Raw genomic sequence first — 7,866 nt, forward strand, 5'->3', positions numbered from 1 at the left:
AAAAAAGATTCACAAGCATATGTGGATTAAACTAAAACACTGGTCGGATCTAGGAAAGCAGGGAGAGGCATAGAAATTGCTCTTCCCCTCTCTCGTCAATCCATGTCTATGGTCTTTAAGATAACTTGTTAGGTGAAATTATTTATTTATCTAAGATGCACCTACACTGAATTTATCTGAAAAATAAAAAAGTCGATATTAAGAAAAAAATTGTAAATGGAAGATTATAAGAGAGGGTTTCGCGTGCCAGCAAAAGTTACTGGCGTGCCATGTTTGGCACGCGTGCCAGGGGTTGCCCACCCCTGGTCTAGGTGGATTTCTTTAAAAGAAAGGGCCATTCTAATAATTTTTGATCTATAAATGTTTGTTTGCCTTTATCTTGTGTCTATTTTAAGTGCATTAAATCAGTTTTCAAATATTCTTATTTATAAAATACTGCTCGTACACATTCAAATTATTTAATATGTAAAAATATCATTTTTTAAATAATTCACATTCTTGCTCTTCTTTTTCCAGCAAAGGGGGATAAAATATGTCCCCTTAGAGAGAGCTGCTGTCAGTACTAGTTTTTGGAAAGTTCATGCCACACAGTATGGCTTTCATATCATATTATAATTGCAGCTTTCAAGAGTTATGATTGATTAGGGCTTACTAAAAATTCCAGTGTCAATGCACCTTTAAAGGCAACAATTCCCCTGTATATGTAATAGCCTAGCCCTTCAATTCTTGACATTCTTTTCTCTCACCTTGAGGAAAGAGGTCATTCTTACTGTCTCTAGCAAAAGCACTGCATGAACTGGCTGCAATTTTTAACCTTACATTTATTCATACTTTTTAAAGACACAATATATAATTTCACTTTATCTTTTCCATTTTAAAAAAGTTTCCAAAATATCAACCAGAACTTAAAGTGTTATTGTGAAATTAGGTTCAAGTTTTTAAAATTTTAATCTGATGTCATGTTTGTTTTTTGTTTGTTTGTTTTTGCAGAGGGTGGAAGTTGCTGGTTTTGTTTTGGTTTGGTTTGGTTTTGGTCAGCTTTCCTGTATCTATTTCTCTTTTTTTAAAATATGTTTTTATTGATTTCAGAGAGAGGAAGAGGTGGAGAGAGATAGAAACATCAACGCTAAGAGAGAATCATTGATTGGGCTGCCTCCTGCACGTTCCTTACCGGGGATTGAGCCCACAACACGGGCATTGTACCCTGACCAGGAATCAAACCTTGATAGGTCAACACTCAACCACTGAACCACACCGACTGGGTGATTTCTTTCAAAGTTTTACTTTATTTTCCTGAAGAATGAGCAACTTATTATTAAAGTCAAATAGATTTTTTAATTTAAGATAAAACTTATTAATAACAAAGCAAGTTATTTAGCAAAGTACTATGGACTGGCAAATCAATGACTGCCATGATATAATAATGAATTTGATCATGAAACTTTATTTTTCATGACATGAAAAAGTAAAGACAAAAGGTGTCACTATGATTAAATTAAAAATTGCCAATGTGAATCTGTCAAATTTAATTATTGAGTTTTAATTGTGCAAATTAAAAAAAATTGACAAAACAAAAAAGCTTTGCAATGGACACAGACACCAGGGGGGTAAGGGCATGAATGGGGGGGTAGGGGGGTGGCAATGGGGGGAAAAGGAAACATATATAATACTTTAATCAATAAAGAAAAATAAAAAATAAAAAAATAAAAAGATTTACCTTTGCCTTAAGCAAAAAAAAAAAAAGCTTTGGGGTAACATTCAATATAGTTATTTTGGCAGAAGAAAGAAACCTGAGAATAACCAAGCAAACAACATCCAGAGCAACACCTTAACATGAGAACAATGCTCTGGTCATGTTTATAGAGTGAATTAAAGGGAATATACCAAAAGCTTTAATATTTTCAATGCTGTCATTATTCGTTTATTCTAATGATGATATCTTGAGGCATTAGGCTACATTCTTATATTTAGCAGAAAATAGAATTCACTGGAGGGCAATGAACTATATACACTTAATAAATTACTTTTTAAAGGTCATTTCGTGAATGGAAGAAAGCAGATTCTGAAGAATTTGTACAAGGTAAGGTCTTCTTTAGATTCTCCAGTGATTAACTCTGAGAAGGAAGGAAGTTCAACAAAAACATAAATGTTACGTCTCTTCTCAAATAGTTATAAATTTAATGTAGACTTTATAGATTTTCACTGAACTAGGAAGTTTATACATAGTCATGTGGTCTTCTATTGTTCAGGATATTTTTTTTAAAAGAAGCTTTTTTTCTTTTTTCTTTTTGTTTTAAAGAAATCTTTTTTTAAAACAAATTATTGTTGACACTATTGCAGATGTCCTCTATTTCTCTCTCCCTTTGCTCATCCCAACCCAGCCCACTTCTCCATCACTCCTCCCTTGGCCCTCCCCACATTACTGTCTGTGTCCATGGCAGTGGTTCTCAACCTGTGGGTTGAGACCCCTTTGGGGGTCGAAGGAGCCTTTCACAGGGGTCGCTTAAGACCATTGGAAAACACATATAATTACATATTGTTTTTGTGATTAGTCACTATGCTTTAATTATGTTCAATTTGTAACAATGAAAATACATCCTGCATATCAGATATTTACATTACGATTCATAACAGTAGCAAAATTACAGTTATGAAGTAGCAACAAAAATAATTTTATGGTTGGGGTCACCACAACATGAGGAACTGTATTAAAAGGTCGCGGCATTAGGAAGGTTGAGAACCACTGGTCCATGGGCTATGCATATATGTTCTTTAGCTAATCCATTCACCTTCCTTTATCCAGTCCCCCTCTCCCCCCACCCACCTCCCCTCTGACAGCTCAGTCTGTTCCATGTATTCATGCCTCTGGTTCTATTTTATTCATCAGTTTATTTTGTTATTAGATTCCACATATTAGTGAGATCATATGGCATTTGTCTTTCTCTGACTATCTTATTCTGCTAAGCATAATAATCTCCAGGCTCATCCATGCTATTGCAAAGGGTAAAGAGTTCCTTCTTTTTTATAGCCTCGTAGTATTCCATGGTGTAAATGTACCACAGCTTTTTCTCTACTCATCTACTGATGGGCACTTGGGCTGTTTCCAGATGTAGGCTATTGTAAATAATGCTGCTAAGAAGATAGGGGTGCACATATTCATTCTGATTGGTGTTTCATGATTCTTAGAATACATTCCTAAAAGTGGGAACACTGACTCAAAAGACAGTCCCAATTTTAATTTTTTTAGGAAACTCCATACTGTGTTCCATAATGGCTGCACCAGCCTGAATTCCCATCAACAGTACACTATGGTTCTCTTATCTGCACATCCTCACCAGCACTTGTAGTTTGTTGATTTATTGATGGTATCTATTCTGGCAGGTGTGAAGTGATACTTCATTGTAGTTTTAATCACTCCCCTAATGATTAGTGACTAAGCATTTTTTTTCATACATCTACTAGCCATCTGTATATGTCCTCTTTGGGGAAGTGTCTATTCAGGTCTATTGCCCATTTTCAAATTAGATTGTTTGTCTTTCTGGTGTTGAGTTGTAAGAGTTCTTTTTAAATTTTGGGTATTAAACTCTTATCAGATGAATTGTTGGGGAATATGTTATCCAACACTGTGGGTTACCTTTTTGTTTTTTGATGGTTTATTTTGCTGTGCAGATTTTTAGTTTGATGTAGTCCTATTTGTTTATTTTTTCTCTTGACGTTGGAGACATATTGGCAAAAATATTGCTCTGAGAGATGTCCAATATTTTACTGTCTATGTTTTCTTATAGGATTTTTATGGTTTTGCTACTTACATTTAAGTTTTTTATAGATTTTGAATTTATTATTTTGTATGGTGTAAATTGGTGGTCTAAATTTATTTTTTTACATGCACCTGTCCAATTTCCCAACACCATTCATTGAAGAGACTGTCTTTACTTCACTATATGCTTTTGCCTCCTTTGTCAAATATTAATTGACCATAAAGGCATGGGTTGATTTCTGGGTTCTCTATTCTGTTCCATTGATCCAAATGTCTTTTCTTGTGTCAGTACCAGACTTCTTTGATTATAGTGGTTTTGTAGTGTAGTTTAATATCTGGTATTGTGAGCCCTCCAACTTTGTTCTTCTTTCTAAAAAAAAAAAAAAAAAAAAAAAAGGATGAAATAGATTCAGGTGGCAGGGAGAACCAGCAAAACGTAGTTTTTGAAGCAACAAAATAAAAATTTTGCTTTGAATTATGTATATGGTATTAAGTAAATATTTTATTAATGTATATGGTAATATAATTTGAAAAAAAATGTGTGTGTCTTTTAAACATATTAAAGTTAATGAGAACTTTCAGAAGGCCAAACAAGGTCTAAACATTGTCCTATAGTGTAAAATGATTTGTAAAATCACAGAATCTTACAGCAGGAAAGTATGTTAAAGGTGAGTAAATTCTTTCCAAACACTACGGAGTAAATTATTATATAAATTGTATGATCGAGTGACCATTTTTTCTGCTTAAACATTTATCTCTACCTCACACAGGACAGAGCACTACTTTTTTGTGTAGCTTGATAAATGTATGAAAACCTTTTTTCCCTCTCATATTTACTTAAAAAATAATATCCACTCATAGATTTTTAGTTCTACCTTCTAGACATTTCTAAATTATTCATAATCTCTTTTCTGTTTAACAGTCTTTCATATATTTTATGACTATTTTGTATTTCCTCACTTTTTTCCCAACAAACATAGCCTCAGCTCTTTTTATTTCAATATAGGTCTTTAGAAGGAATCAGGAAAATTTGTATCTAGAGAAAGGAGCTTCATATACAAGAGTAAGCCATGATTCTGTCAAGCAATTTGATTGCATCATAAGGCTAAATCATTTAGTAAATATGCTTAGATATACAAAGCCATTGTGAAGAACTCCTATTCACAGTGAAATGAACTAGACCTCCCTTAATCCACATTACCTTAATACCCACTTCCTCAACATCTTAACATCAGTAAAAATGTCCATCATTATAGATATTTACCAATTTGACCTGTCACCCTACATCCCCAAGAAATTCCTTTCTGAGATTTATGGTATCTTTTCTTTAACCATTTTTGACATCATGAAGACTGAACCAGTAATCACTGGCAGATTCAACTTGTATCCTTCCATTTCTATTTTCATTTTCATTCCCATTCTTGAGAGATATTGTGCTTGGATTTAATTAAGACCTCATCTAGCATGTTAATTATCCCTCCTATTTTGTGTCAGTTGAAAATTTAATTATCATGTTTCATATGTCTCAGCTAAGTCATTAATATAAAAAATGATGGTCTATAAAGTGAGGTGTTCTCATCCCTTGGATTTCACAAGATGATTTGAGCCATTGAGATGGAGAATATTAGATGAATTTTATGTATTTTTTATCTATATACTTAGACTATATTAATTTTGCTAATATTTCTAATATTAATTGACTCATATTTGAACTAGGTTTTGATGTAAGAAAGAATGAGAGTAGTTCAAGACAGAGGCCTTGATGATGACAAACTAAAGAGTTTGTTCATATTTTACATATTGCTACATGTTGCCCTTAGTGTGTTTTACGTGAATTTCCTGGTTATTTAAATGTATAAGTAGCTTAAATATTTCAGTTAAGAAACTGTGAAAGAAAATAAAAATATTTTAACAAAATAGAAACAGACTCATAGAGAGCAGAGTGACAGGTATTGTGGGCAGGAGGAGGGAGGCAGGGTGAAAAAGGTGAAGGGATTAAACCAAAAAAATGCACAAAAAATCATAGACAGAAAACAACAGCATGGTGATTATCAGAGCGAAAAGGGGGTGGGATGGGGAGTGGTCAGAGAGGGTAAAGGAGAGGTAAATGGTGATGGAGATGGAAGGAAACTTGACTTGGGTGGTAAACACACAATACCATATACAGATGATAAATTACAGAAATGTACACCTGAAACCTGTATAATTTTATTAGCCAATGTCACCCAATAAATTCAATTTTAAAAATAAAATAATTACCACAAAAAATAAAATAATATATTTTTTTCAAAAGTAAACAAAGAAGAAGAAAATGGCAAACAGAACAGATGTTCACTTTCCAGGGTAACGTCATAATCAGGAACATTACACATATGAGAATCTAAGCATACTTGGCGATGTCAGGCCCCAAATTTTGTAATTTTCAAGAAGATCATTTCAAGTATCCTCAACTGTTGGGGATAAACAGTAATAAATGTACTTTGTGCCTTGGGATATTACTTAATAATTAAATGGAAGTATCAGTAAAGGCAAGACATTTTAAAAACATTCAAAATGTTATTAATATTTTCTTAGAGCAATTTTTTATGTTCATGAATCAAATGTCATTTGCTCAAGCTTTATCTCATCCTTGTAAATTTGACCTTTTGTGTGGGTTTTATAATCGACAAAATTTTAGCATAGAAATACTTAAAGAATTTATATGTAAATAAATATAGACATATATATTCAAATTTTTTTCTATATTATATTTTATATTCCAACCAAAAACACTTGATGAACACCAGTGTAATAAACTTCTCTCACCTAAATGATTGAAGTTCTATGAGAAATAATGTTCAGGCAGGTATGCATCTTCCCAGAAGTCTATATTTATTTTTCTTTTTTCTTTTTAAAAAATATATTTTATTGATTTTTTTACAGAGAGGAAGGGAGAGGGATAGAGAGTTAGAAACATCGATGAGAGAGAAACATCGATTCAGCTGCCTCCTGCACACCCCCTACTGGGGATGTACCCGCAACCAAGGTACATGCCCTTGGCCGGAGTTGAACCTGGGACCCTTGAGTCCACAGGCCGATGCTCTATCCACGGAGCCAACCCAGTTAGGGCCATATTTATTTTTCTTGACAACAGTGATATTTGAGAGGCTTGCCAAATATTCAGCTAAATCCCAACAAAGTGAAATTTCCTGAATGTTAGATGTTATCTGAGTGTAAAAGAAAATATGCTAATTTAGAACCATTATGGTTCTTACAGATCACTCTTCTTAAATATTTATAAATCATCTATTTAGTTATCAAGGCTTGGATTTTTTTAGGACATAATATCAAGTTCACCATATGGTTTTCACACACAAACTTCTTCTCTCAACTGGGAGCAGTATTTTCTCACTTTTAGATTTTTGTTGTTCCTCTTTTTTCTTTATATTCCTTAAAACATCCTAATACCTGAGTTAAAACTTCTAACCTTTGGGAAATTTAAATTGTATTTATTTAAAATGGCTAGCTGTGTTGTTACAAGCATTCTTTCTTATTTTTAGGCTTCAATTTATCCTTTTCAGTGTTCATTCTATATTTCAGTGAAGAACTATTCTAAATAACGTACTAAGTGTTGAGCATTTTTGCTTTACGTGTTTTCATTGTCGCATTTAATAATATGCCCTCTCCTATTCCTCTAGCAATAAGTCCTTTGAATACTAGTTTAAAAAACAGACACTATTAAAAATCGAAAAATAAGTTGGAGAGATATATGCAATAAATAAAGGAATAGGTAATATCCTCCAAATACTGACAATATACTTTTAAAATAGAAACAAAGTTCTGACTGATAAATGAGCAAAGGACATGAATTGCAATTTTCTAATAAAGATCTATAAATGGATTAAAAACATATTGGTCATTCTAGAAAGTTTTTAAGATGGTTTCCGAAATACACAAATAAAAATAGTATAAATAAGAATAAGAGCAAAGGAATAAATATAATTAGGATGGGGGGCATAAAATACAACCAGATTAGGCCTTAAAAAATAATACTATGACATGTATACTTGTCCTGTCTTCCACATTCAAGCTTCATATGAAAGTGTCTGATTGGCAGAACCTGAATCACA

This window comes from Myotis yumanensis, unplaced genomic scaffold, assembly GCF_028538775.1.
Source record: "Myotis yumanensis isolate MYYU_CA2020_CCGP unplaced genomic scaffold, mMyoYum1.0.hap1 SCAF_6, whole genome shotgun sequence".
Classification (NCBI taxonomy): Eukaryota; Metazoa; Chordata; class Mammalia; order Chiroptera; family Vespertilionidae; genus Myotis; species Myotis yumanensis.